This window comes from Lactuca serriola, chromosome 7, assembly GCF_051521515.1.
Source record: "Lactuca serriola cultivar US96UC23 chromosome 7, Lser_US96UC23_V15, whole genome shotgun sequence".
Lineage (NCBI taxonomy): Eukaryota > Viridiplantae > Streptophyta > Magnoliopsida > Asterales > Asteraceae > Lactuca > Lactuca serriola.
This window is the reverse complement of record NC_136414.1, coordinates 77291906-77297905: the sequence shown is the minus strand read 5'-3', so window position 1 is coordinate 77297905 and position 6000 is coordinate 77291906.

The following is a 6000-nucleotide window of genomic DNA, read 5'->3' as shown; positions in this document are numbered from 1 at the left end:
GTTCTTATTATGTTACTTATGGAAAGTCGAGAGTTTACCAAATAGGGAGAGTTTCTCATCACCCAAGTTTCAATTGGACAGAAACTTGGAATCATGCAACTTGGTTGCACGATGAATGAGAAATTTCATATTTGGAAATTAGACTAATTCATTGACAAAGTGTCAAGTGAAGAACTAGGAGATCGAGTACACAAAGTTGCGTGTTGATCAAGTCCATCATAAGAATAACAAAAATATTCGTCATCATTTACTAAAGGTTTAGTAAATATGATTATACTTACAAGATTAAGTGTAATTCTGAATTGATTGAAAAGGTTTAAATCAATAGTAGAACGAATAAGAAGAATCAAGTAGGCAGAAAGATAAAAGTTTCTCTATTCTAAGAAGAAGGGAGAGTACCTTTTATGCTTTATGATAGGTCTTAATGATAAAGAACCATATCTCAATTGATCCTCTAAGTGAGTCTTAGTACAATTGTATGTCTAAGAAGAGGAATCAAGAATTGAAGAAATGGTTAAATCAAGAAGTCAATCATACTTCGTTCCAATCACAAGTCTTAGAGTTAAGATTGTGACATTGAGTAAAAAGTATTAAGAAGGTTTATAACATTCATCAAATGTGGAAAGTTGTGATGTCTTGGATAAGACAAAGACCAACTAGGACCAATTTATGAAGAGTTTTGATAAAAGCTACACTAACTCTTGAATATTTGTTTGTCAAGAAATGTTTTGACAAGAGAATCTTATATGTCAAGGAGTCAGTGGGAGTCTTATTGGTCTTGAAAGGTTTCAAGAACAAATCAAATAGACCTTATCGATCATCACTAGCACACGAGTTGAGGTTTACAACCTATCGTGTTGACATTATTTTGTTTCTGTGCCGTTCCAATTGAGTTAATTATGCATGTGAGTCCTATGAGTTCTCATTTGAATGCATAAAAGGCAAGGACCTTGATCGATGGAAAGTACATTGATAAGAAAAGGTGAGCTGCTCAACTACTTGGAAGACATGGTGGGCAGCTGTGCTACCATAAGGCAAGAAATCGAGATGAAGAAAGTTCGATCCATATGAGTTTCAATTTGTCGTAAACCTTTGTTTTAAAAAAATTCACATGGATAGGAACAAATAAACCATTTAAATCTAAGTGTCATAAGATTTCCTCCTTCATGAAAATGATTGTGAGGAAATGCTTTCACTAAGAAAGATTTTAAGAAGATAGTGATTGTAAAATTGCATTCTCGAATTCAATTATGGTTACGGTATCCCTTTCCATAATTTGAATTGTGAGGTTTGGCAATTGTTTACACACACATATGAACTATCTAAGGCAAAGGTGTATAATTTCAAGAAGCCTTGATAAAAGATTATCAAAGCACTAAGTATTAGAAACATGAACTTAAGAAGTTCAATAAGCATTGTTTTTCTGAAAGTTAAGCTGTTTCTGAATACATGTCAAAGCTAGTGGGAGCATAAGTGTTATGTTTATAATAATCATCATGATAGTGGGAGCATAAATGTTATGATTGTATGATTATTAAGGCACGTATTGAAAGTTGGCAATATTAATTATAGAAAACAAGAGTTATACCTTGCAAAGTCGTAAGGGTTGTAAAGTTGTTTTGCTATAATTAAGGGAGAGAATATTATGCTTCATTTCAAATCTAAAGGCTTAGGTTGTGGAATGTTAATAAATTTAGTCAAAGGTATATAGTGTGTTCTCAAATTTTCGATTATGATTACGACATTCCTCTTCACAATTCGAATTTTTGAGAACATAGCAAATAAAACATTATGCATCGTGTCCCATACGCTTCGGGTATAGGATCGATTGCAAATGCTTTAATATTTGACCATTCTAAAATTTTCCAAATGTCTACCGCATTTAGAGGGAAAAAGGAATAGAATCGGTTTTGACTAAAATAATTAAACAACTATCAAAGGACAATCCAAAGTTTGACGAGGATTGGTCGCTTGTGAGTAGTTGGAAGCATGGTATTGGATGGACCATATCGACATTATTATGAATAGAAAAGATTCTATTAAGAATGACTTGTCATATGGAAATTATGGAAATGTTTCCATATTGGATGGACCATATCGACATCATTATGAATAGATAAGATTCTATTAAGAATGAGTTGTCATATGGAAAATATGGAAGCGTGTCCATATTGGGAATTGAATATTGAAAATCTTTGTCTAGATTAGAAACTTTTATGCAAAAGGATGTTCAAAGGAATGTACTTTGAGTGAGAGACATCATATCTAAAGAATTGTATTGTAACAATCTCCAATAGAGGACTTTGTAATATCATTGGCAATAGTCTTTGTGACTTTGGTGCAGTGACATTACGAAAGGATGATTGCATAAAGTGTTAGAATCAAGCATATTCTATAAGTGGCAAGAATTTGATATTCTTACACTTATGAAAAAGGATTTGGAGTTGTGAAATGAGAATGATTAGAAATGTACTCAATTTGATCTATTTCACAAAAGTAAGAACCATAGGTAAACATTGTGTGCATGCTAAGAGCATGGGACAAGTGTAATAATTCAAGTAAGAAGTTGATTACCCGAAACGACAAATAATGAGTAATCGATATGGTGATAAATAAAATGAGTTTTATTTATACTCAAAGGTTTGAGGCCATATGAGATTAGTATTATTCTTGTGTTTCACATTTGCATGTTTTGACTTCCAGAATAATTGAATTTATTAAGAACAATCGAATTATTCGAACGGGCCACAGTCGTTCATATGCTGGAAGTAGATATGAATGAAGACTATCGTGAATTGGTGTGTGGATTGTCTAAAAGAGTATTAGACATAAGCAAATGTTTGCTGCAACGCTCGTGATTGCTTATGAATATGATTTGAGCATTTGATTAAACCCACGCTCACTTGGATCACTTCATGGATTGTATCACGAGTGATTGGTGAGACGATAACATCTTATATTCTTGAAACCGAGATGTGTGAGTTGTATCTTGCGAATCGGTTGCACATTGATAATATGTAAACGCACTAGTAACTTGGTGTTATAAAACATATTATTGTGTGTAATTCGGTGAGTGAGTGCAAGCAAGCATTGTATCAAAGTTTATCCGTTCCTTTTATCCAAAGTAGGATAAAAGCGATATCTTTGGGCCCCTCGATGATTTTGTGATGACAAACGTAAATGCTCGGCCGGACTAGGGCTAATTTGATTTGTTCAATTAGTCAGTCATCATAAATCGGGAATCGAGATATAGTACAAAGAGAATGATTTGAAATCATATCTCATATGATATCTAGAATGGAGGAATATATGATCCCTTATCTAAGGACACGCGTATCTGATAGGATCAGAGTTGACAGCGGCTTTGGAAAGCTACGATTGAAGTCATACGCATAATAGTTATTAGACTTATCCAAGTGGGAGACTGCTGGATTAGTGTCTAAGTCCACAACTATTTTGGTATGTACTTGACCCGATGGTGCATGGTCCTTTTGGGTTGCCTTCACCAAAGCAACTTGATAGGATGAATTATGGAGAGAAAAGATTAAATATGATTTATTAATATATTATGAGAATAATATATTAAAGGAGAAATCATATTGTTTAATTAATATTAGTCAATAATTAATTGGTAATTAGTTTTGTGACTAAAATAGATTAATTAAACTTAAGGGACTGGAATTGTAATTATAAGATAATTGCAATTTGGGCTATGGATTGTCTTAAATTAAGGAGTGGACGAATTCTATGGGGAAGCCCATAAGGAAATCGTCCAAGGCCCTAATTAAAGGAGTCCATGGGTTACTTAGGGCTTAAGCATCCAAATTAGGGTTTCCTTGTTAGATAACCCTAATAGCCTCACTATATATAAGACCCTTATGACCCAAAAACGTGGTGAATCATTCTTCTAGGGTTTCCTTGTTAGATAACCCTAATAGCCTCACTATATATAAGACCCTTATGACCCAAAAACGTGGTGAATCATTCTTCTAGGGTTTCCTTGTTAGATAACCCTAATAGCCTCACTATATATAAGACCCTTATGACCCAAAAACGTGGTGAATCATTCTTCTAGGGTTAGAACATGTTTTGGGCAGCATCCATCCTCTCTCCTCTTCATCCTCTTGCTCATGGTGTTTGTGAACCATTAGAGGAGTGACATTTGTGACTCTAAGCTTTCTAAAGTCAATACAAGGAGATTTGGGATTGTTATTGCAACATAACAATCAAGGTAACATCTTAAACCTATTCTTATGTTAATATGATTACTTGAATTCTAGAATTAGGGTTTATAGTCTTGGATAACTTGCATGTACAATAGAGAAACCTAGATCCAAGCATTAGGGGTATGAGCACATAGGATGTCTTATGATCAAAACCCATCAGTAATTTATATAAAATAGTTCATATCTATGTGTAAGATGAAAGTAACTATGCACTCACTTGGTAAGGTGGTGATTCTAAACTCAGACAACGCTTCGTTACACTTAAAACAATTTCCTTCGACAAAACCTAGTATCAATACCCATCAGTAATTTATATAAAATAGTTCATATCTATGTGTAAGATGAAAGTAACTATGCACTCACTGGAGGAGCGTTTCCGAGCCGAAAGCTTTTCTTCTCGTAGCCGTCGGGCACTCCGGGGCTTCCTTCTCGTGCTAGGGAGGTTCCCTAGACTTGGGAGGGGTTTAAGGAGGATAGCAAGAAGTTTGAGAGAGAAAGAAAGGTTATGGTGTGAAGAAATTATGAAAGATTCATCCTTTATTTATAGGGATTTTATCGTAGAGTAGCCCCTAAGCTTCGTCCATATCTTCTGTGTACGAGCTCTGTTTTCTATGTTATTTATATCCACATGTTGGTATTTATGAGTACTACAACTTTCATTTAGACCTCGTCAGCTAATTCTCATTCTGTCTCAGATTTACAAAAGCTGTATCGTATTTATCGCACTCGAAGAGTAGAGACTAAGCTTCATCCATATCTTTCGCATACGAGCTCCGTTTTCGACGTTATTTATATCCATGCATTGTTATTTACGAGTACTACAACTTACATTTAGATTCAGTTGGCTAGTTCTCTATCTATCTCGGATTTACAAAACTGTATCGAATTCACCAAGCTCGAAGAGTAGGAACTAAGTTTCATCCATATCTTTCGCATACAAGATTTGTTTTTGACTGTCTTTTTATCGTTGAGCTCCTGTTAACAAGATCTTCAATTCTCATTTAGACTATTTTGGTTAAAAATCGACCGATCTAAAATTCGAATTTCGGGTTGTGTACTACTATGCTAAATCTTAGAAAAATCATAACTTCCTCATACGAAGTCAGATTTGGACGTTCTTTTCATGCACACTCTCAGTTTAACATATACTACGAATTTAGTTTAGATCTCTAAGGCTAGAAAGTATTTTATCGTAAATTCACTTTTTATGATTCCCGGTGTCATGCCGGTTTTGCCGTAAAACTTCGACAGGTCATAATTTCTTCGTTATAACTCGGATTTCAGAGTTCTTTATAAGTACAGAAACCTTGTGACATATACTATAACTTGTTTAATATTACTCATTATAAATAATCTTCAATAAAAAAGTCATTTTTGACGCTCATTGTCTCTAAATTGACTAGCCCGAATCTGCAGGCGTTACACCATTGCCTGGAAAAGTTCAAAGAAAGAAGTGGTCGCACTTTCTTCAACAAAATCAGATTATATAGTTGTGTGTGAGACATCTCAATAAGTTGATTGGATGAAGAAATTCATCGGTGATCTTGATGTTGTTCCAAGCATTAAAAATTCCATTGAGATGCCTTGTGACTTCACCGGTGTTATCGTTGTTGCAAGAGACCTGGTGGTTACCAACAAGACTAGGCACATTCAACGAAAATTCAATTTCATTCGTCATGAATTGGAATTAGGAAATGTATGCATTGAGAAGGTTCATAGAGATAATAATCTAGTATATCCATTCACTAATCCTCTTTCTCAAAACAATTTTGTG